This window comes from Culex pipiens, chromosome 1, assembly GCF_016801865.2.
Source record: "Culex pipiens pallens isolate TS chromosome 1, TS_CPP_V2, whole genome shotgun sequence".
NCBI classification, from domain to species: Eukaryota; Metazoa; Arthropoda; class Insecta; order Diptera; family Culicidae; genus Culex; species Culex pipiens.
Genome location: NC_068937.1, coordinates 30,335,762 through 30,362,024, shown reverse-complemented (window position 1 = coordinate 30,362,024; position 26,263 = coordinate 30,335,762). Strand labels below are relative to the sequence as shown.

At 35.9% G+C, this 26,263-nt stretch overlaps 1 protein-coding gene across 1 annotated transcript in view; it reads left to right on the top strand.

Annotated features, from left to right (window-relative positions):
- Positions 1-26,263, top strand: part of LOC120421204 (uncharacterized) — a 361,516-nt gene that overhangs the window by 69,773 nt on the left and 265,480 nt on the right. The window contains exon 2 of the mRNA XM_052706357.1: positions 4,154-4,259. The gene's annotated coding sequence lies outside the window, so the exon portion shown is untranslated. The remainder of the gene's footprint in view (positions 1-4,153; positions 4,260-26,263) is intronic.

Below are 26,263 nucleotides of genomic sequence, written 5' to 3'. Positions count from 1 at the left end.
GGCCACAATCCGGAGTGGCCGGAGGCCCCGCGGATGTTCCGATAAGGGGACATTTGCGGAACCATAAGAGTTGGGGCAATATGGGTATCAAACTTTATGGTTTTTGATACCGGACATGAAATTTAACATTTTGGCAGTAGTGGCCACCACCTGGAGTGGCCGGAGGCCCCGGGGATGTTCCGATAAGGGGACATTTGCGGAACCATAAGAGTTGGGGCAATATGGGTATCAAACTTTAGGGATTTTGATACTGGACATGAAATTTGACATTTCGGCAGTAGTGGCCACAATCCGGAATGGCCGGAGGCCCCGCGGATGTTCCGATGGGGGGACATTTGCCGGACCGTAAGAGTTGGGGCAATATGGGTATTAAACTTTATGGTTTTTGATACCGGACATGAAATTTGACATTTTGGCAGTAGTGGCCACAATCCGGAGTGGCCGGAGGCCCCGGGGATGTTCCGATAAGGGGACATTTGCGGAACCATAAGAGTTGGGGCAATATGGGTATCAAACTTTAGGGATTTTGATACTGGACATGAAATTTGACATTTCGGCAGTAGTGGCCACAATCCGGAATGGCCGGAGGCCCCGCGGATGTTCCGATGGGGGGACATTTGCCGGACCGTAAGAGTTGGGGCAATATGGGTATTAAACTTTATGGTTTTTGATACCGGACATGAAATTTGACATTTTGGCAGTAGTGGCCACAATCCGGAGTGGCCGGAGGCCCCGGGGATGTTCCGATAAGGGGACATTTGCGGAACCATAAGAGTTGGGGCAATATGGGTATCAAACTTTAGGGATTTTGATACTGGACATGAAATTTGACATTTCGGCAGTAGTGGCCACAATCCGGAATGGCCGGAGGCCCCGCGGATGTTCCGATGGGGGGACATTTGCCGGACCGTAAGAGTTGGGGCAATATGGGTATCAAACTTTATGGTTTTTGATACCGGACATGAAATTTGACATTTTGGCAGTAGTGGCCACAATCCGGAGTGGCCGGAGGCCCCGGGGATGTTCCGATAAGGGGACATTTGCGGAACCATAAGAGTTGGGGCAATATGGGTATCAAACTTTATGGTTTTTGATACCGGACATGAAATTTGACATTTTGGCAGTAGTGGCCACAATCCGGAGTGGCCGGAGGCCCCGCGGATGTTCCGATAAGGGGACATTTGCGGAACCATAAGAGTTGGGGCAATATGGGTATCAAACTTTATGGTTTTTGATACCGGACATGAAATTTAACATTTTGGCAGTAGTGGCCACCACCTGGAGTGGCCGGAGGCCCCGGGGATGTTCCGATAAGGGGACATTTGCGGAACCATAAGAGTTGGGGCAATATGGGTATCAAACTTTAGGGATTTTGATACTGGACATGAAATTTGACATTTCGGCAGTAGTGGCCACAATCCGGAATGGCCGGAGGCCCCGCGGATGTTCCGATGGGGGGACATTTGTCGGACCGTAAGAGTTGGGGCAATATGGGTATTAAACTTTATGGTTTTTGATACCGGACATGAAATTTGACATTTTGGCAGTAGTGGCCACAATCCGGAGTGGCCGGAGGCCCCGCGGATGTTCCGATGGGGGGATATTTGACGAACCGTAAGAGTTGGGGCAATATGGGTATCAAACTTTATGGTTTTTGATACCGGACATGAAATTTGACATTTTGGCAGTAGTGGCCACAATCCGGAGTGGCCGGAGGCCCCGCGGATGTTCTGATGGGGGGATATTTGACGAACCGTAAGAGTTGGGGCAATATGGGTATTAAACTTTATGGTTTTTGATACCGGACATGAAATTTGACATTTCGGCAGTAGTGGCCACAATCCGGAGTGGCCGGATGCCCCGCGGAAGTTCCGATGAGGGGACATTTTCCGAACCGTAAGAGTTGGGGCAATATGGGTATCAAACTTTATGGTTTTTGCATTTGCCGGACCGTAAGAGTTGGGGCAATATGGGTATCAAACTTTATGGTTTTTGATACTGGACATGAAATTTGATATTTTGGCAGTAGTGGCCACAATCCGGAGTGGCCGGAGGTCCCGCGGATGTTCCGATGGGGGGACATTTGCCGAACCATAAGAGTTGGGGCAATATGGGTATCAAACTTTATGATTTTTGATACTGGACATAAAAATTTGCATTTGGCCATTATCTGAAATTAAGCAGTTAAAATATATTGCTTATTAGGCAGGAAGTAATAAATAGATAACTGCGATGCACATTTTGTTGTGCCACTGCGAAAATCTGTTTCTGGAAATTTAAAATAACTATCTCGTAATCATTAAGAGCACTGTAAGGGTAGTTTTTAGTGTCTGCTGTTCAAATTTCCTTTACTGCCGCCGATTGCTTGCAACAGCCTTGCAAAAACATTCCCGCATCTTGGTAACTTTCGAGTGGTGAAGGAAAGTAAATTGATTTCACTTCGATTTCTATTTCAGCTCCACTTGCAATTTCCGTCCCCTTAGTTCGATAGGACGGTTATTATAAGAGGGGAATTTGGACCGGACATTCTAATCGAAAATTTCAACAATCATCTTGCAAAGTTCTTTGTCATACCGGTCATGTGTAACATAACCAGCTGCACCTTTTTTTCAAAATTTGTAAAAAGGCTTTATTTGATTAAATGTAGAATAAACGTTATACAAAGTATTCTAAAAAGTTTAGATTCCACGGTTCAAGTTTTCCCAATGCAGTTTTTTATTACTTTTTTTTAAATAATTGTTATTGTTTAATTCATATTTGTTTTTCTTATCTGTCTAGCTGACTTAATTATATTACAAGTAACCCTCCAAATCATATCCACAATAAACGCCAAACATTGTCCCACTTGGCCATCACTTAGCGGTCCTCTGCGAATCTCAAACGACAAAACAATTCCGTGTATGATCGCGCGCGAGTAGGTGGTCGGTGTTTAATCGAGAGGAAATTCCATAAAACACAAACAGGGGGCCCACACAACGGCTTTCCACCCACAGCTCGATGACCACCCACTGGGGAGCCATAAAGCGTTATTGGAGGGAACGAGACACAGAGAGATACTGTTGGTACTGAATTGTTTTGCTGTTAGGGAACTCCCAAACTTGGCCATTTGTTGAACCGGCTGGGTTGCGCGGGGGGGGGGGACACCACGGGACATTTGATTCAATTGGCCAGAAATTGGTGGCTAGTTATTCGTTTGGAGCGATTTGTTAGGAAAGAGTCATGGGGAGGAATTGATTGCAGAGGGTTTTTTCTGAGTTATCGAGTTTCATGAGTTTTATTTTGTAGATTACAAACTTGTTTATAGTATTCTCTAGGAGTCTAAGATTCGATTTTTTATCTATAAAATAAACAAATATATAAAAATATTACAACAAAAATATGAAATATCACAAATACATAAAGAAAACTTCAACCATAAATTTTCCGTGAAAAATTGCGACCCCTTCGATTGCATTGAATATTGGATCGAATTCCATCGCTGTTTGCCGGCTTCCAATAAAACTGTCGAATTCACTTCATTAACTTCGCCCCTGCTGAAGCCCTCACCCCGATATCGATGTAAATTTCGTGTAATATTTCATTTTAAATTCCCGAGCATAAATTCTTCTGCTTTTCCATCTGTCCCAACCTCCCCAGGGGATAAAGCTCCCATATTGTTCACCCCGAACCCCTCTCTCTCTCTGGGTTCCCATGATCGATCGCCAGGCACCCTCCATTTTTTATTGCCCTACTTCTGTGTTTGGTTGTCCTGTCGAATTACAGCAGCTGTCAGGTCGATTCCGACTGAGAGGTGACATTTTTCGCAATTGGGAAATCGTTTTTTTTTTTGGAGTCGAATTATTTGATTGGAATTTTTGTTGTTTTTTTTTATTTCCATGACAAAAATACTTCTCTTATTCTGCTATGTGAATTAATCAACTTTTTAATCTTCCTACAATTCAACGATATCATTAGGAGTCAATTCACAGTTCCGCGAACAGCATCAACTTGGGTGGCACTCCACCTTAAAGTGACTTCCACAGAACATCTTCTCTCTAGATTTAATTTCGATTGGGCGAAAGTTTAATTTCCGGCGAAAAAGCCTTCTTGCCGAAGCACACTTGCTCACTTTTCTAAAAGTGTTCCCTCTTTTTTTTTCTTTCTCTTGTTCCAGGTAGGTCGTCTATTCTACGTTAGTTTTCCAACACCGTTCTGACTAGTGCCGTCATCAGGACAGTCACCACCACCGGACAGGATCGGACTTCTTCCACTACTACAAGGTAGGTGTGACACGAGAAGATCGGGTTGGCCGGGGTTTCGTGGGTGGAGGGGGAAAACATTGGAATTTACTGGATTATTTGTAGGGCGGCAAGCAGTGAAGAAGAAAACACAAATGATAAATTTTGTTTTTTGGTCACATTTTTGACAACTGAGCAATTTTCTACGAAATCGGTCTTGTTTATTTCCATACAAATTTAAAATTCTGTATCCTTTGATGAAATTTTTTGGTCAATTTGGTGTCTTGGGCAAAGTTGTAGATATGCATAAGGGCTACACTGAAAAAATGATACACGGTAAAAAATGGTGATTTTTTATTTCACTTTTTGTCACTAAAACAAGATTCGCATGAAAAAAAAAATACCTGAAACTTTGCCGAAGACACCTAATCGATCAAAAAAATTCTTCAAAAGATACAGATTATTGAATTTTCATATATCATTTTTGAATGGACAGCTGCCAAATTTGTATCGAAAATTATATGCACAAACTAATGATGCAAAATGTATTTTTTTTTAAATACAAAAATGTAGAAACTTTGCAATTTTTGATAGTTCAGTCGGCTCTCTGGCTGGCGATCTTCTCGATATCAATATTGCTCCAGCTGTCGAAAGATTTTTCACTCTCATTAAGTAGCATGCTTAATTTTCGTTCTATACTTTAATACCTCCCGCTCTCGACGGTTCCTTCATTATTGACAACGAGAGAGTCCACTGTCAAATACCTGCAATGATGTACAAAGCATTTTGTGATAATTTTCGCCAAAAATTTCAAAAATCAAACTTGAATTTGAAAATAAAATAAAATTTATTTGTTTTGCCCCTGTCCCTTGCCTTGATCAAAAAAAAAAGAAGAGGGGAGCAACTCTCTACGAAATCGGCCGATTTCGACCATTATTTTTTGTATTTTTTGATTTGCCTCAAACTTTGTGGGGGCCTTCCCTATGACCAAATAAGCTATTTTGTGTCATTGGTTCACCCATACAAGTCTCCATACAATTTTGGCTGCTGTCCATACAAAAATGGTATGAAAATATTCAAACAGCTGTAACTTTTGAGTGAATTTTCTAATCAATTTGGTGTCTTCGGCAAAGTTGTAGGTATTGTTGAGGACAAATGAGAAAAAAAAGGTACACGGAAAATAAAATTTGCAGATTTTTTTAATCAACTTTTTTTTCACTAAAACTCAATTTCCCAAAATACGTATTTTTTGATTTTCGAGATTTTTTGATATGTTTTAGGGGACTGAAATCCACAACTTTTGAGCTATCGAGAAACATGGTCAAAAAATCTGCCGCCAAGTTATGAATTTTTGAAAAATAGTGATTTTTGGAAAAAAATCCAAATTTCATGCAAAAACAAATTTGAAGTTATTTTTTAATGCAAAATTGAATTTGCAATCGAAAACTACTCTACAATTTTTTTGATAAAGGGCTTCGTTTTCAAGATATAGCCACCGAAAGTTTGATTTTAGCAAAATATTTACAGTTTTTTGATCCTTAAAAATAGTGACCATGAGCGACCATTTCTAAAAATATTTTTTTTTTGAAAGGTTCAGAAAATTTGCTATAAAATTGTCTAAGAGACATTGAAGATTGGACTTCGGGTTGCTGAGATACAGCCGCTTTAAGAAAAAGAAACACGAAAATTGAAGTTTTCTAAGTCTCACCAAAACAACCCACCATTTTCTAATGACGATATCTCAGCAACTAATGGTCCGATTTTCAATGTTAAAATATGAAACATTCGTGAAATTTTCCGATCTTTTCGAAAAAAATATTTTGAAAAAAAAAATTAATCAAGACAGACATTTTAAAAGGGCGTAATATTCATTGTTTGGCCCTTTTAAAATGTTAGTCTTGATTTATTTTTTTTCAAAATATTTTTTTCGAAAAGATCGGAAAATTTTACGAATGTTTCATGTATTAACATTGAAAATCGGACCATTAGTTGCTGAGATATCGACATCAGACATCGATTGATCAGAAAATTCACTCAAAAGTTACAGCTGTTTGAATATTTACATACCATTTTTGTATGGACAGCAGCCAAAATTGTATGGAGACTTGTATGGGTGAACCAATGCCGCAAAATAGCTTATTTGGTCACAGGGAAGGCCCCCACAAAGTTTGAGTCAAATCAAAAAATACAAATAAAATCCATTTCCGGTTTTGGTAGAGAATTGCTAAGGAGTTTTTTTACCTGTCTAAATTCATTGATATTTTGGCATTTTTTCACTTAAGCGTAACTGTAATAATAAAAAAATCCTTTTTATGATACTTTTTGTTTAGAAATATTGAAATTTGGGCTTGAAATTTAAAATTTGTTATTTTTTTTTTGTTTTTATCATGATTTATTTGTGCTATGCTTGATAATATGTAATGATCAAGCATTATAATTGTAAGGATATTGTTTTTACAAAGAAAAAAAAACTGCTTTTGCGATTTTTTGCTATCGACTAAAATTTTGAATCGATTATTTGTGCAAGGAAGTCTTTTAATTTTTTTTTATGGTAAATGCCAACCCATTTTTTTCTTCAGATTATGGCTAGCACTTGATGCGGGCTTAAATCATAACAAAAGACTCATTTGAATAGACAGCAGTGATATTGTCATGTCTAGAATAAGTTGAGGAAAATGCAAAAAGGTTAATTTTTTTGTAGCAATTGTACAATGTCCCATCCCTGAGGGTTCTGGAGCACAAAAACTTCTTAGCATGGGGGCTCCCAACGATAAATTGTCTAAACAAACAGGACCGTGAGCGGGGGATCCCCACGTTTCTTCCTCCCCTGCAGATTCAGAACAATTTTGCTGTTTAAACATTCGTGTTCAAACTCAATCCAATTCAACGAATTATCTTTGCGGTTAACTTTACACAGTTGGCCTGGCCGCTTTAACGTTTGTGATGTTTCAACGCAATCTAATGCAATGGGGCACTGCAAATGTTTATAATGCCCTCGAAAGACTGGTTGCGCTAGGGTTAGATTAGATTAGATTAGATTAGAAAAGGTTTATTTTTTTTGTAACCGCATATCGATTAGAAATGGAAAATAATTGGGTGGGAGCAGAAACATTTTTCAATATATTTTTGCACAGCAAAGGAAAAAATATTAAATTTTCTCAGCATTATTAAGAAACAAAAAAATAGTTCGCAAACAGTGTACTCCATGTATTTTTAAAACTTTTCAAAAATCACTACCTTTTCAAAAAAAAATAACTTAGGTAAGGTTTACCATGCACAATATCACAAATAATATCACTTTTAGTTCACTGATAAAAAGTAAAGTTATTTGAAAATATGTCTTTTTTTTTCTTAATAGTCGTGATCAATGCTTGAAAAGAAATCTGTCACAAAATGAAACTGCTCGATATTTGATAGAACTTTCTGTCACCGATCATTTCCGAAAACGAAATTTGAGCGCTGACCCAAAGCGCCTATCATGACTGACATTGCTTGGCGACGGTTGGTGAACGTAAACACAGAGACGAAACGACGACAAATAAGCACCACCCGAACGAGACAGCGTGCTCTTTCTCTCGTTTTCGCCTCTCTCTTCCTTGTGTTTGCTGCGTGGTGACAGAAATCGCTTGAAAGCGACCATTGGAGAGATGATCGGAATCTCGGTAGAATGTCAAACGATCGTGCTCTGAGCGAATGTGCTTCTAGAGAGAAGTCACTGACTGTGTAAGTGACTTTGCGTAGCACTCACCCGTTTGTGTGTGATACGATCGAAAGTAGAATTTCAAATTCAGATTGTCGTGGTGACATTGGTCCTGGTCACATTCATTTGTATTTCCAAATGAATGATGCAAAATTTCATCCAAATAAAAAACAATATTGGGATAGCTTGAAAAAAAAAATCGAAAACCAAAACTGTTCAATCCATTAACAACAACCACGGTGTCTTCGAAAAAGTTGTTCCATTTAAAGAAGATTCTTCATCTAAAAATTGATAAGGATCAGATAATATATTGAACCTCTGTAGGTAAAAATCTGATTCTCCATGTATTTTGACGATTTTCCCCATACAAACTTCAAGGAAAGTGGTCAGAATGAGCTCAAATTTGGAATTTAGCCTGATAATCTTTTAATATCTGAGCCAGAGAATGGTAAATCTTTACTCTGGCTGACTTTTGAAAAATATGGAAATGTCAAAAAATCAAGTAAACCTTTCATTCAATTGAAATGTAAATTTTCGTGTACAGCAATCTTTTCGAGTGCTGCCATTTCTTCAAAGTAAACAATTTACAGGGTTGCCAGAACAACACATTTCACGATTCTTCGGATAAGTTTTCTAATATCTATTGAAAACACAAAGTTAGACAATTTTGAATGTTATTTTCTGAAAAATAAAAAATAGGTTCACAAAAAAAATCTATTTAAACCAAGTTATAAACCATTTTATAAACTTTCTGAACATTAAACAATTTTGTTTTAAATTGTGCACTAAGGTTTCTCATCACTGACTGCCCTGTTTTCCTGCAAACACTGTCCCGGAATTGCCTTGGCTCGTTCGGTACGTGTTCGAGTGGTTAATCCTTGATGGGAGGATTGAAACCCAGCATGGTTGAAAAACGGGCAAAAAATCCATCCCACACTCCTCCCAACACAACCAGCTAAGAAAATGCTAATCCCTCAACCGAGTCCTGCAGGAGGTCCTCCGACAACTTTACAAGGAATGAATCAATTTTCCCTGTGTTTTTTTATTCATCTCTCTTGATGTTGATGGCAAAACATGCCGGGATCTGGACCACAACCGCAATGCTCTCTCTCTGACTTTGGATGAGTTTTGAGCGGTCGGTGCTTGTTAAACGATTTCGAGATTTTCTCATTGAACCACAGAGCTTGAGGTCTATCTTTTTGCGAAACTTGTGATGTCCGGTGGTGGGCTTTGAAGGGAACAACCAAGGGGGGTGTGTGGTTTCCCACTGTTCCCGGAATGTCGGTTTTCATTTCGTTTTCATGTGTTTGGGAAAGTTGGACGGGATGGGAATTGACAGTTCAGTTGGACGAGTTGACATTGGACGAGCGAAGATGGAATTTATGTTGGATAAATGAGTTTTTGACATTCTCACATTTTTTTTTACGGAAAAGAATCGAAAGATGAGAGATGAGAGATGAGAGATGAGTGATGAGAGATGAGAGATGAGAGATGAGAGATGAGAGATGAGAGATGAGAGATGAGAGATGAGAGATGAGAGATGAGAGATGAGAGATGAGAGATGAGAGATGAGAGATGAGAGATGAGAGATGAGAGATGAGAGATGAGAGATGAGAGATGAGAGATGAGAGATGAGAGATGAGAGATGAGAGATGAGAGATGAGAGATGAGAGATGAGAGATGAGAGATGAGAGATGAGAGATGAGAGATGAGAGATGAGAGATGAGAGATGAGAGATGAGAGATGAGAGATGAGAGATGAGAGATGAGAGATGAGAGATGAGAGATGAGAGATGAGAGATGAGAGATGAGAGATGAGAGATGAGAGATGAGAGATGAGAGATGAGAGATGAGAGATGAGACATGAGAGATGAGAGATGAGAGATGAGAGATGAGACATGAGAGATGAGAGATGAGAGATGAGAGATGAGAGATGAGAGATGAGAGATGAGAGATGAGAGATGAGAGATGAGAGATGAGAGATGAGAGATGAGAGATGAGAGATGAGAGATGAGAGATGAGAGATGAGAGATGAGAGATGAGAGATGAGAGATGAGAGATGAGAGATGAGAGATGAGAGATGAGAGATGAGAGATGAGAGATGAGAGATGAGAGATGAGAGATGAGAGATGAGAGATGAGAGATGAGAGATGAGAGATGAGAGATGAGAGATGAGAGATGAGAGATGAGAGATGAGAGATGAGAGATGAGAGATGAGAGATGAGAGATGAGAGATGAGAGATGAGAGATGAGAGATGAGAGATGAGAGATGAGAGATGAGAGATGAGAGATGAGAGATGAGAGATGAGAGATGAGAGATGAGAGATGAGAGATGAGAGATGAGAGATGAGAGATGAGAGATGAGAGATGAGAGATGAGAGATGAGAGATGAGAGATGAGAGATGAGAGATGAGAGATGAGAGATGAGAGATGAGAGATGAGAGATGAGAGATGAGAGATGAAAGATGAGAGATGAGAGATGGCAGCTGACAGATGATAAATGAGAGATGGCGATTCATCATCAAGGCTTAAACAAAACCATTTGCTTTGCATCCAAAATAAATTCATGAATTACAACCAATCAGAAAAAAAACATCACAATTTTTCCTCATCACACAAAAAAACGTGATGAATGTTAACAAGAGATAATCTCTGCGGGATCGTCGGGGCCAACCAACCAAGCTGGCTGCTCTTTTTTGACAAATGTATCCATTTTATTTATTTCTCTCGCGCCGTGTCCAACACGGCAAAGTGCTCAATTTAAATTTCATACACACCATTCCTGCTGCTGCTCGTTACTCGCTGTAATGAACCCAAGCCCGTTCTCTTCAATATTTGCATATTTGTATAATTTATGGAGCAAAAATGTAATATTGTGACACGTGTACTCACGCGTGTAGTGCAAATAGAGGGGAACGGGCAATGTACCAAAAAGAAAAAAAAAAAGGGTTAAAACCAATTCGTTACATTTTCCCGCATCTGCTTTGGATATCTCACAAAGTTTTCGGGGTGGGGTGGGTAAATTTGTTTCAATAATAATTTTTGAGTAATGTGCGACCGTGATAGCGTGGATGTAAACGGGGTTTTGAAACAATATAAAAACGTAGCTTGGAACTTTAATCGAAAATGGGTTTGCGAAAAAAGAGAGAGAGCAAATTGAAACAACTGTTAGTGTGTGTGTGTTTATTTGATCTTGCTTACATGGTTGTTGATGGAATAGAGCAAAGAGTAATTTTTATGCAAAATGCACTGGTGGAAAAATAAAAGAAATGCTCATTACATTGAACATTTATGTTTTTGGTTATTTTAGAACAAGTCTACATTATCTATCTAGTCCTTTTTTATATATATTTATTGACTCATATTTTCAAACTACTTTCAGACATTCTGGCCATTTTATATTTTTTCACTTTTATTTTTTTAATTTCTAGCCTTCGGTGATTGATAACATAAAAACAAATTATTATTTGATGATCTATCACCTCAGAAAATATTCGTCTTGACACAAATAAAATATTTGCTTTAAAACATATTTTCGATTTTTTTTATGTTGGTATCAAAGTGTATATAAAAATGCGTTCGCATTGCAATTTCATTTGTGCTCTTTAAAATTATTTAGAAAACGAATAAATAACATATTTTTTTAAGGTTCTTACATTAGAAAAAAAGCTATCTCATTTTCATGCAATGCAAACATTTAACAAAACCAAACAAAGAAAAGATAAATGCAAGGATGAAAATTCCACATCTTTTCCATTATAATATGGTTTGCACTTAGAACCCATTTTGCCCGTGGATCTGTTTAGGTATGATTCTATAAAATGGCCTATTGGGCCTGTTGGCGATATTTCACAAAGTTGATCTTTTGCACTATGCTAGCTGAGATTCCTTTCCAGATTGTAAAAGAGAGCATACAGGTATCGAAACATTATTTACTTCCAAAAATCACAAAAATATCTAAGTTTTCATAAAATTATTTTTTGATCAAAAGTAAAAAAAACATATTTAAGAGAAAATCAGGCTAATTTCTACAGTTTTACTTCTTTTTACGATAAGTGTTCCCAAAATTCAAAATTTAGCATTTTCTAAGAATATCGGCCACTGATTATTTATTGTATTTTTTTATTTTAGTAACACACTAAGGGGTCCTTTTCAAGGATCGAAAAAGGCCATTTTCATAAGAGTTTGTTCAAGTTTTCGGTAAAATTGTTATCATGGACAAAAATACTAGTTTATTATTCCACTTTTGAACACAAAAAATCGCACAAACACTATTTTTGAAATTTGTTATTATTGATATGATTCAGAGGATCAAAAAAGGCAACTTTTGAACAATAGCCCAGCAAAGGAAAAAGTTATAATCCTAATTGAATTTTTAATTTATCAATTGAATTATTCCTAAGTTTGTTTTTTACCGGAAAATGTGCAATTTTCGAACTTTTCAATAGTTCCCATGGCTGCCTGAAAATATAATTTTTTGAATAAAATATGACAAAAATGTTTTCATAATTATCGTTTGCAAACTTTTAAAACTTTCAATATTTTTTCATTTCAGTCTAGCTCAGTATGGTTAAATACCATTACATCAGTATTTGATTGTTATTTTTCAATAAGCAAAAAAATAAAAAAGCTTTAACCTTTCAATGTCATCCCGAAAATTATTGTCATCCCCGTTTATATGGCTTTTTAAACATATTTTTTTTGTTTTGATAAAAAAGGCTCTGCACATCGTGACTTTCTCAAGCATAGGGAAATATTTACCCAAATACTATACTTTTCAACAGTATAAATCGACTGTTTGGTGAACATTAATGTTTCGGGAATTTCAAGACCAGATTTGCCGCAGCAAATGGAAACATTAAAAATTGTTTCTGCATTACATCAGAATCTCTGAGTTAATTAAAACCATATTTAATAAAAATTGAGATCATTTAACCCTATACCAACCATTTTTTTTCCAAATTTTTTTTCCCGTGTTCAGAGGTCATTTTGAGCAACTTTTGTTTTTCGGAAAACTTTATTTCTCTTGTATTATATTTTACTTGTTTCATTTATAGTATTTTTATTTGCATTTATCTTGTAAAATACATGTTTAAAAACACAAGTAAAACTTCCAACCCATATTTTTTCTAAAATTTGAAAAGTTCTTCTTTCTAATACTTTTTAAAGATCGAAGCCCGCCAAGCGGCTTGTAGAGGGTTAGTTGACTGCAATTGTTTTTTTTTGCTTTATTTAATCAGAAAAATCCAGATACAAACATTAATAATCATTTTTGAATTTTCTTTTTTTGCCAACAATATCAATGAAAATTCTCTTAATGTAATATAACATCCTTGCATTTATCAATAACTTTCATTTCAATTTCACTGAATTATCTTTGAAAAAAAAAATCAATCATTTTTTTCTGAGTGCACTTTTCCCTTCCTCCCAAGCTGCCAAAGGGTTATGGATAGAATAAATAATGTAACCGATGGAGTCTATGAGCCGGGCCAACCCCGTTCTTTGCTGCAGCTGCATTCTGTCGCTCCCGACCCAACGGAAGCACACTTCACTGAACAGGAAGGGGTTTGGAGGAAATGGAGGATGTTTGGTGAAAATAAATATTCACTACCCCCTGCAGGCGGGAGGTAGCTGGTGGGACTGGAATCCCCAATAACTGTGCACCAACCACACCACACCATCCAAGCCCGGATTGTAAACCATAAATGCTCCATGCTGCAGCTGGAGCTCCACTTGGTCGTAGAGAATAAAAGTGCACTGAGGGAAAAAACAGGTGGAAATTTTGCTTTTCGTTTCTTTTTTACGATAGAGTTAAAAATTATTCAAAAACGATTACAATTACGAATTTTTCAGTGCATTTTTTTAACCTCTTTCCTGTATGGCAATCGGAGGGGCTTTGCATGAAAATTATTTCCTCCCACCTCCTCAATGTTTGATTGTTGTTTTTGTTGCATAGATGTTTATATTGGCAAGATTTTGCTCGCGTGTGACTGTGTGTGTGCTTGTTGCCCTCAGCTGGAATATTGTTTTATGTTTTCAGTCTGGAAAGGGCAAACATATCGAACAACAAAAAATTATGGTTCTCAAACCAAGGAAAAATGCAATCGGATGCTTTGCAGGATTGTCACGTTCGCCGGAAAAAAATGAAAAGGCAGGAAAAGCTGGGAAATCATTCGACCTGGAAAACCTGTTGTTAGACGATTGGGGACCCTTTCCTAGAATTTTCTTGACAAGGAATAAAATTGTAAAATTATTTGTCACAATTCCCAAAACTCTTTAAATAGCGAAAACCACACTAAAAAAACATTTGCGGTATTCTTATTGCCTTCCTCATGAGCAAATCAAAAGTTGAAAACTTTTCAGCAAATACTCAATTTTATTCCCAGCTCGGGAGTAGTGGTTGCTTTTTCCAACAAAAAAAGAGGTTTTTCCCGCCTTCCCCTCCGAAACAACTTCAAAAACGTTTGCAAAAGGTGCAGATTAGGCAGTGCAAATAAATATTTCCCTCGCTTTCACCCACTGACTGACTGACTGGCGCAGTTTGGTTTCCACACGGATTAAATTTCTGAGAAAATGCGGAAGTCAAATGAAAATCCATCTCCCTAATTCAGAGCTGGAAGAGCTGTTTGTGAAGCGCTCGTGATATGTTGTAGTGGGAATGTTGCTTTGTGAAAGAAATGCTCTGTGGAAATTATTTCAGCGAGAACTGTTTTGACGAGTTGTTTGCAAGTTTCTACAAAAAATCTCAAAAAGAATTTGAATCGTTATTCTAAATCTAAATAAAATCATAAAATCATAAAATCATAAAATCATAAAATCATAAAATCATAAAATCATAAAATCATAAAATCATAAAATCATAAAATCATAAAATCATAAAATCATAAAATCATAAACTCATAAAATCATAAACTCATAAAATCATAAAATCATAAAATCATAAAATCATAAAATCATAAAATCATAAAATCATAAAATCATAAAATCATAAAATCATAAAATCATAAAATCATAAAATCATAAAATCATAAAATCATAAAATCATAAAATCATAAAATCATAAAATCATAAAATCATAAAATCATAAAATCATAAAATCATAAAATCATAAAATCATAAAATCATAAAATCATAAAATCATAAAATCATAAAATCATAAAATCATAAAATCATAAAATCATAAAATCATAAAATCATAAAATCATAAAATCATAAAATCATAAAATCATAAAATCATAAAATCATAAAATCATAAAATCATAAAATCATAAAATCATAAAATCATAAAATCATAAACTCATAAAATCATAAACTCATAAAATCATAAAATCATAAAATCATAAAATCATAAAATCATAAAATCATAAAATCATAAAATCATAAAATCATAAAATCATAAAATCATAAAATCATAAAATCATAAAATCATAAAATCATAAAATCATAAAATCATAAAATCATAAAATCATAAAATCATAAAATCATAAAATCATAAAATCATAAAATCATAAAATCATAAAATCATAAAATCATAAAATCATAAAATCATAAAATCATAAAATCATAAAATCATAAAATCATAAAATCATAAAATCATAAAATCATAAAATCATAAAATCATAAAATCATAAAATCATAAAATCATAAAATCATAAAATCATAAAATCATAAAATCATAAAAACATAAAATCATAAAATCATAAAATCATAAAATCATAAAATCATAAAATCATAAAATCATAAAATCATAAAATCATAAAATCATAAAATCATAAAATCATAAAATCATAAAATCATAAAATCATAAAATCATAAAATCATAAAATCATAAAATCATAAATTTTGGTCATTAGAACAATATTTTGGATTAATCCTCCTCAAATAAATGTTTACAGTGATGGTATGTCAATCAAGGTTGTTAACGATAAAATTATCGAGGCTCAATATCGATAGTTCTATCGTCGATAATGGACGATAACTCATTTTCAAAATCTTTCTCAATCGATTAATTCAACAATATCATGTTAAATTTTTAATGCTTACACTAAGAATAATTTTTGAAAAACTATTAAATTTCAAAAGAAGCAATATTTAATTTAATATTTGCTTTTTACATTAATAGGGTTTTTTGTTTCACAAATTGCCGTATTCTTTCGAAAATACAAAATTTTCATAATATGTAATATAGGTATCTAACGAACAGAAATTTTGTATGCTTTTTCAATTTATTAGAGGTTTTTTTTTAAATTACTAGAATTTTCACAAATCACCGTATTTTTTTAAATTCTCAAATTTTTAAAATATGCAATATGGGTATCAAACGACACACAATTTTTTATTTTGCATGAAGCATGCAAAATTTTGATTCGTTTGGTACCCATATTGCATATTATGAAAATTTGAGTATTTTTAAAAAATACGGTAATTTAAGAAAATGCCAGCATTTTTCAAAAAACACAAATAAATTGCAAAGCATTCAATATTTCTGTTCGTTCGATACATATAGGGGAACTGGGGGTAAGACGGCCAGGCGGGGTAAGACGGCCACCCCACTGTTTTACTAAGTATACTAATGAATATTACTAAAATGTTTAGCAATACTGTTCCTCATGCTAAATAATGCATAAGGAGTCACCTTTGCCAAAAATATTGTTTGAAATAGTATAAAAATAGCTCAAAATAAACAAATAATTTTTGAACTTGAAACTGGATGTAATTTTCATGAATTACAACTTAGGCATTTTTGTTAGATAACAATATGTTTTCCTGTCTTTAAATATTTTTTCATGTTAAATTGAAGTTTTCCCTAGATTATGTCCCTCGAAAAAGTTTAGAAAATGCGATGAGCTATTTACAAAAATTGTTTTAAAAAATAATTTATTTGGGGGCAAGACGGCCACCTCCTCCGGGGGTAAGACGGCCACCCGTAATTTGTAGATTTTAATTGATATAGGTTATATTTTTGACGGTTTTTGACTATTAAGACATATTTGTAGATAAGGAAAAGCATTTTCAAAAAAACTATCCATTTTTAATCAAAATCAAACATTCTTTACTGTGATATAGCAAAACTCATTGAATAGTATGAAATCCTATCAAACTTTTCATAAAAATCGCTAATTTAATATTGTTTACACAATTTTGATTTACTTATTCTAATCAAAATACACAAACTAATTATTTTGCATCAAATTGTGTTTGTTTTGTAGTAAAAATTCACAGTTTTTCATAAAATGTGGTCGCAATAATATGAAATTCACTGAGCCAAAATATGAAAATTTTTAAACAGCATTTTTCTTCACATTTGAAACCAAAATAGTTATGATGTTCAGAGAAGTCTGTTCAACAAACCTTGTAGGAATTTGGGTGGATTTAGCAAAGTTATTAAGTTAATTTATAGCACTGGCCGTCTTACCCCACATGGGTGGCCGTCTTACCCCGCGTATTTCATATATATACGATTTCAATTATTTTTTAAAAATTCCTGAAAAGTATTGAAAATTGGTTTTTAGACTAACTAATTTATGTCATTTCTATAATGGACTAGTAGTAGAACAATATGTACGTAATTTGAGATCAAAATAATCTGTTGTGTAAATTTTATTAGACTTCTCCCTTAGGGTGGCCGTCTTACCCCCATCTCCCCTATTACATATTATGACAATTTGAGTTTTTTCGAAAAATACGGAAATTTCTTAAAATTTTGGAGTTAAAAAAACTTCAATGTAAGGAGAAAAAGCTTTCCAAATTTCGCTTCGTTTGATACTCATATTGCATATTTTAAAAATTTGAGTATTTTCGAAAAAATACGGTAATTTGTGAAAATTTTAGTATTTAAAAAAATATCTCTTATAAATTAAACAAATATATTTAAAAAAAATTGTTGGAAAATTTCAAATCGTTTGATACCTATATTGCAAATTATGCAAATTTGAGTACTTTCGAAAAATACGGTATTATGTGAAAATTTTAGCATTTTTCAAAAATATTTTAGGCCGTTGCAAATATTTTTCAATGTTCCCTTCCCTTCAAAATCGTCTGAAAAATCAAGGGGCAAAAAAAATATTTTTTTTTCAAAAAACTTTAAAATTTTAATGAAAATAGAAGTCGAATGAACTAAAAACAATTTGAAATGCATTTTCCTGCGTCAAAAATCATATTTAGCATGTCTGGGATCCATCAAAACAATTTTTTTTTTGTAAAATTCCGTTGTACAGTACTGCAAAAAGTTTTTTTTTGGCGAAAAAAAAATTCGTCAATGCACAGAAAAAAAAAATTATGGTAATATTCATCAGGAAATGGTGACAGATTTTGTGGCAAAATAAATGATAAACTTTACCCCAGAAAATGATGAATTTTTATCAGTTTTTGATGAATATTCATCAGGTTCACATTTTTACACATTTTTTATGTAATATTACACAAATAAAGAGGTAATATTCAACCTACCAAATTTTCAACATTCCAAAATTCAACTTTTTTTTTTCTGTGTACTTCGATATTATGAAAACTAATGATTGCAAAAAAACTGGACAGGTGTAAAATGAAATTTTAAACACTTTTTTCATTCAAATGGCTTGAAATTTCAATTTTTAAATTTTTAGTTTTTTTTTTTTTTTTTTTTTTTAGTTTATTGTTTATTCGTCAAGCTTATGTAGACTACTTACAATTTTCTTACATACTAGATATTATTTCTATTGTACAGATTTTTTCGTAGTTCCGGTTTAGACATGTCGAAATGTATGTACTGTGAATTTTCATTATAAAAGCGCATCATTTGATTTAATGGCGAATTTTTTAAATAATTTGTCGTGTATGCAGTTATTCTAAAAAGTGGTGAATTTCTAAGAGTACGGCTTGGTTCATGAATACTATTGCGTATTACTGAAAATAATGCTGCTGACTGTATGCGTTGAGAAATAATGTCGTTGATGAAAGAGAGCATGGCAAATTTACGACGTTCTTGTAATGATTGTATGTTTATGAGCATGCAGCGTGCTTCATACGATGGGAGAGGAAATGCAGTCCAGTTAAGTTTACGTAGTGCGTACAGTAAGAATTGTTTTTGGACAGATTCAATACGTGCTTGGTGTACGGCATAGTATGGATTCCAGACGATACTACAGTATTCCAAGAGTGGCCTGACATACGTTATATAGAGTAATTTAATAGTATACGGGTCCTGGAAGTTGAATGCAAAGCGCTTTATAAAGCCTAATGTACTTTTTGCCTTGTTTATTATTGTGTTATAGTGTTCTACAAAAGTTAGTTGTGAGTCTAGGATGACACCTAGATCACGTACTACTTTGCATTTTTCTACTGGTTGGTTTCCTAATAATACTGTTATGTTTGGTGTTTCATGTTTTCTGCTGAAGGCAATGGAATTACATTTCTTTACATTCAATTGGAGTAGGCTTTTACTACACCATGTGTAGAAAAGATTAATTTCGTTTTGGAATACATGACTGTCATTGGCATTTCCTATTTCCATATACAATTTCATGTCGTCTGCATATACAAGTACGTTAATTTTTTTAAGAATGAAGGAAATGTCGTTTACATACAAGATGAAAAGAAGAGGTCCTAGATGGGATCCTTGCGGAACCCCAGAGGTGACGTGAATTGATTCCGATAGTACATTTTGGAAGCGAACAATTTGTTCGCGCTTAGTCAAATATGACTTAAGCCATTCCAAAAGATTCGGTTGAATTCCAATTTTCTGCAGTTTGAAGATTAATAATGGTATGTCGATTCTGTCAAATGCCTTACTAAAGTCTGTGTAAATTGCTTCTACGAAATTGCGATTATGCATTGCATTCAGTGTAAAATTTACAAATTCTAAAAGGTTGGTGCTAGTAGAGCGGCCTTTAAAAAAGCCGTTCTGTTTACATGTGATGCGGTTTTTTACTTGCTGAAAGATTTTTTCATTTATAATAGATTCGAAAAGTTTTGGAATGCAAGACAAAAGGGCAATTCCGCGATAATTACGTATGTCTGATTTTGGGCCTGACTTGAAAATAGGCACCAAAAAAGACTTTTTCCATGTTTGTGGGAATTTTCCTGTATTTATTGACATGTTGAAAAGATGATGCAGTGGATATGTCAATTCTTCTGCAAGGTTCTTTAGGAATGCAGGTGCTATTCCGTCGGGTCCTGGTCCTTTTGATGAGTCTAAGTCCTTCAATGCCTGGCGTACTTCCGTTTCTGACAAAGAATTGACTGAGACGTCATTTGGAAATTCCGGTATATATGAAAAGTAGTCGCGGTCGCGGTCTTCTTCGGAAAATGAGGTGTATACTTCTTTGAAAAATTTTGAAAAAAGATTGCAAATTTCTTTTGAGTTACTGCCTACATTTTCGTCCAGTTGCATTTGCGATGGGAAGTTACTACTTTTGGATTTGGATTTTACGTAATTAAAGAAATTTTTCGGGCATGATTTGACTTCAGATTCGACTTTACTATTATATTCTTCGTTGGCAGAATTGAGTGCCGAAAAAAAATGGTCGGAAATATTCAGATAATTCAGAAGATTTGTGTCATTTGTATTGTTTCTGTATAGTTTGTAGGCTTTTTGTTTTCTATTTTTTAAATTTCTTAGTTGTGGAGTGAACCACACTGGGTATTTATTGCCTGTGTTATTACGTCGTCTTCTTCTAGTAGGTACGGTTTCAGATGTTATAGTGTTAATTTCCGTATAGAATTTTCCTACTAATTCGTCGACATTTCCTTCATTATTAAATAAATTTTGCCAGTCAATTGCAAGTAGTTTACGTTTGGCTTCTACAAAGTTTGTTTTATTGTATTCCAGGACTTCTTCATATTCCCAGTCAATGGGCAAAGTGTTTTTATGGACATAAATAGAATATTCAATTGCTGTATGGAAGACTTCATTCTTCCAAAGGGGGGTTACAGATTCTTGTACATGAAAGTCTTCAATACAGTTAGTGAATAAAAGGTCTAAAAATGAATTTCTTTGGTTTTTTACATGATTGATTTGGAAAAGTCCATAATTTGCAATATTGTCAAAGAGAAAATGCAAAGTTTCATTTTCCCCAATGACTGGGAGAAGAATTGCTTCATTTTCTTGGTCAGATATAAATTCGACTTTGCTTTGATTAAAGTCGCCATAAATGTGAAGTTTTACTTCCGGTTCCATTTTTGATGTTATGATTTCTACTGTTTTAAAGAATAGTTCATACGACTGTTTATTTGCATGGTCCGGCGGAAAGTATACTGATGCAAAAATGTGTACTTGGCCTGCAATAGTGGCTTTGGCCCAGACTTGTTCAAATTGAAAATGTTTTTCAGTTACAATTTCTTTTGGATTAAGTCTGGCATTTATGGCTAAGAGGACGCCGCCTCCTGACTTTTTCTGACTGAGATTTAAATTTCTATTGCCTAGGAATACAAAATAATTGTTTCCAAAAATTTCTTCAGGGTGGACGCTTTCGTCCCAGTTAGTTTCAGTTCCAAGAATAATGTCGAAAGAATGTGAGAGAATGTTTAAAGAAATTTCCTTCATTTTGCCTGGGCTTTTCATGCGATTGAAATTCTGACAATAAATTAGAATTTCATTCGCATTCTGTTGTTCCGTTGAAGAAATTTTTGGAGACATACTTAAATTATTAATAGTACTTACTGCCTCTTGCGAGGGTGTCATTTCTTCTTCCGTGTTAGAAGGCGTCAATGCTTGTAAAAATTCGACGATGTAGTCGGCAGGTAAAATTTGTTGGCGGCTTCGCGCGAATGCTGCAGGTATTGAAGTCTTCTAGTTGTTACATATTTCCTGTAGGTTTCCAGGTCGGTGAGGGTTTGCTTAGGTGAAATTCCAATTGTTGAGTTGTATTCCATGAAGATGTTCATAAGATGTTCAGGTTCAGTAGGCAGGCCATTGGATGCAAAAAAGACATGCATGCTGGTTAGTGTTAGTCCGTCTATGCAGACGTCCGGTTTTTGGTCCTTCAGATACGCCAAGTATAGTCTGAGATTGTCATAGACTTTAATTTCGCGGAGTCTGGCCAGCAGGAAACGGCCATCGCCGACTGCAGACTGTTCAGTTAGGCGTACTATGGGCGGCTTCATTGGGTCCAGACAGAACATACTGTCTGTTACTTCAGGAGTTTGTGATGACGTTTTTGCTGGCTGCGGCGTGGTGGCGTTTAGAGGTGGGACGATTGGCGTTTTTTCCTTCCGGTAGGGGTTGATGGTTTCCCCTTTTCGGAAGTTGATGAAGTTTGAATTCGATGTAGTTGGAGGTTGGCCAGAAAATTCGACCCTTGCCTGGTCTAGAAGTTCCTTGTCGGACAATTTGGTTGACGAATGAGTGAAAAAGTTGCTGCTACTTGCGTTGTCCTGGTCGAATTGATTGTCCTTTAAGTTAAAATGTGGCGTACTTGGGTTTCGGCCTGCGTCAGAGTTGCAGTTGGTCTGGTGCTGTTGCCGACGAAGATGTTGATGTGATTGTTGTTGCTGCAGGTGTTGCTGTTGCCGGCGTTGCTGATGATGTTGTTGTGATTGTTGTTGTTGCTGGTGCTGAATTTGTTGACGATGTTTTCGGTTGCGGCGACGTGCTTTTTCGGCTTCCTTTTCCTGAAGACGGCGAGTCCGCTGCCTGGCGTCGAAGTCGGTCCAGTCTGGCTTCCAAATTTTTTTGCTGCCGATAAGTCGCCAGCCAGATTCGATTTCCAGTACGGTTTGTTCGTTTAATTCTTCTGCCAGTGATTTTTGCCGGACTTCAATTTCATTGTCTTGCAGTTTATTGATGGATGAAGTGAGGGCCCTCACTTCATCGTGGACGGCTAAAATTATGTCCGAGGGGCATTTTTCTGCTGAGGCAATTGTTTTAATTATGTCATCCCGGTGGGATGACGTAATTTCCTGGATACGGCAGAATGATTCAGCGAGTTTTTGATTCTGGTCCGAGGTGGTGTCTTCAAATGCTTTTCTGACTTCGTTTAAGGGGAAGTCCATTGCCGGTGCCTGTGTTAATACTGCCGAAAGTATTCGACTTGCGATTTCTGCAGATTTCTTAATTTCTTCCTGCAGGCCTATGATTTTATTATGCAGTTCATTAAGGGCTTCTTGGTTTGTCTTGTCATTGGTCTTGATGTGAGTCAAGATCATATGACTGCCTTCTAAATGATGCTGCATTATTTTTCTAATGTCGATTTCCATATGTAGGTTATTTCGACAAAGGCTGCATATAGGAAGTACATGTAGTTGCAAGTCGTCTTCGGAGTCACGCTTGACCCCAATACAGGCTGCGTGAAATTTTCGATTACAAATGCCCGTACAGTTCCAGAGGTGTTGTTGGTCGAAGGGTGAAGAGCACGTCGGCACATAGCACTGCATTTTGCTTACGTTTGTTAATAAGTGCACACGCGACGCGCGACAAAAAAAATAAATATGTTTACGTTTACGTTTGTGGACTGGGTCAGTGAAGGTAAATAAAAATAAAGTGTAGAGCGAATTAAAAAACGCGTCCGTCCGGTAAAAAGACTCAACTGCAACTCATTATTAATCATTATTATTATCGATAGACGATAATACTATCGACGATAATTTTACCGATTAAAAACCTTGAAGTCAATCTGTGACAGCAAACTTCAATTGGAAAAGCTTGAAAAATGATCTTGTTCCTCACAAAAAGCTCACTTCTTCCCCCCCAACAAATGTCATCCCGTAGCCCAGATTCCAAACAAATTACCTCCGTCATTGCACTAAGCTTCCCCGACACATAGTACCTATACTTCTGTTTTGGGGGGCGTTGTAGCCTGTCACGAAAATCGCCATAAATCGTGCTCCATCACAGGATTCGAGTGACAAAGAGCAACAACAAAAAAAAAGAAGAAAATCTCAACTCACACACACACACACATCAACAAACACCGAACCCAAAGTGAATGTGTCACTCGTCCTCCCACGTGACCACGTCTTTGTCCAGCGATGACCGACCGGCTGTGTTCGAGCGAAAGACCATCATCCATCCATCGTCGGGGGATGCGATTACGTAATGTAATCTGATCTCAGCTCGGGAGGGAAAAAATCTAAACGAGGAAAAAAAATCGTGCTACAGAACGGTCAAAAGAGCATACTCATCTGAATATATTGCATGCAATGGGCGGTAGGGTGGTACCTTGCACGTGCAAGTCTTGTCCCGTAGTGTAATACCGCCTTGACTGGATTTTTTTCAATTTATCTTCAAACTTGTCTTAAGTAAGTTTCAATTTTAAAACATCAATTCTCTACAAAAAAAATATTCGGACCGCCCTAATCAACTACGTTGGAAGCAGGACTAAGCCCAGTAACATCGAACCAGTGATACGAGCTTGGTATTCGTTAGTGCAGCGCAGCATTAGCAGGAGAGGTCATGGCATAATTTCGGACTGGAGCAAAGAGGCTTCCGCCGTGGCGTCACAGGATTTCGGTGTGTGACAATGGTGTGTTTGTGTGTGTCTGTACTTCCTTCCGTCTGTCCCAAGAAGGACAATGACCACGGTGACGGTGGTGATGATGATGGATAGAGCGCGTCACTGGTGTTTCAGTAGGTCATTCTTTGTAAGGAGGAGTCTTTTTTTGGGATAGTCTGAATGTTCAATTTTGTTTCTTTTTATTTCGAAGATTAGGTTCATTCATCGATGCTTAAATCTAATGTTTACAGACTTACAAAAATCTGAAAAAAAAACATATTTGAGAAAAAAAAAATCACACTGGCAACCCTGCTTAAATTTACCATTATTTCAGTTAAATTTTCAAAACTTTTTCTAGACAGAATGTTGACAATTTAGATGCAAATTACTTTGTGACACATCTTCTGTACTTTCTGAAAGGTATTCGGATGAACTTTCCGATGAGTCATAAATAGGGCTAGTGATTTTCACGGCAATAATTTTGGAATTACGTGGCATGCAAATTTAATAACATTGGATTTTCACGGCAATTTCACGGTACTTAAATTCTGCCTAAAACTAACACAAAATGTGTGTTTTCAACAATGATTGTGTACAGGAAAATTACTTTAAAAATTGTAGTTGTTTAAGGTACAAAATTTAACCCCCTGACACAAAATATTCATGACAGTAAAATGATGAGCTCAATTTTGTGAAATTTTGCTGCATTTTGAATAACAAGATTTACGTTTCAGCAATCCTATTTTTACAGAGATATTAGAAACTATACTTCTTTAAATATCTTAAAACCCAAGATGCATTTCATAAGGGCGAAAGCGAATATAAGGTCGGCAACAAGGGTACTGATTGCTCCAAAACGAGTCATTCACTCGCGACCTCAAATTGAAAGCGACACTGCTCTGACCGTTTTCTACCGTTAGTCGCTTCCACAGCAATCGTTACAGAATACTCTCTCTTTGCTCTCCCTCTAACTTCAAACAGGTAGTAAAGCGAATGGTTCAGAGAGACCGATTGCATTTTGTCGCTCAGTCGTTGAGTCAAAATAGTTCGCGATCGGCTTTGTTTTACTCCATCATTAAACTGCTTATAATCTATGTTTTAAAAAAGCAATTTCCATCATTCCAAATACAAATTTACGGCAAACTGTGATAGTGCTGGCCAAAAGAGCGCCGATCTGGTATACTTTTAGACTCTCTCCTCTCTGAACGTATTCGTGTGTGACTCGGGTCGACGGACGGAGTGGGCAAAGAAATTCACAAAGTATTTGTGTCGCTGTGAGAAGCGATTGAGCATGTCACTGGCAGCCTGAGTGTAGTGTTCGCTCGCGACAAGTTGTGAGCTCCATTCGGCAAAGATTCGCTCGGCGATGAGTAAGTAATTTCGAGACATTTTATTTTAAATCTCACTTTAAGACACACAACTTAATTTTTTTTATATATTGTCGATTATCAAAATTCATCGAGATAAAAAAAACTCACTTTGGGCAACCAAGCATTTTCTTTGCAGCTCAATTTTGTCATCGTAAAATGCTATAAAGTGATATGAGCACTCACTCAACCATTCGCGAGCAAACACGACTCGCTAGCTGTCAGCGTCTTAGTCAATCGCTTCAAACAATGATACAAATACTTCGAAAATTTGTCTTTGTCTTGAACAGAGTCAGAAAAAATATGCTCAGAGAGGAGAGAATCTAACAAAATAGCAGTGTGGCACTCTTTTGACCTCAATTAGAATGTTGCGTAAAAAAAATCAAAATAATGTTGATAACATTGTTTTAAGCTATTTCTAAAATAGTCAACGCAAAGCCGATCGCAGATTATTTTGAGTCAGCTTTAAGCGACAAAGCGCATTCAGTCTCGCTGTAAGCTGTTTGACCCGATATAAGTGAGAGGGAGGGCCAAAGAGAAAGCTTTTTTCCGTAGCGAGTCAGTGTGGAAG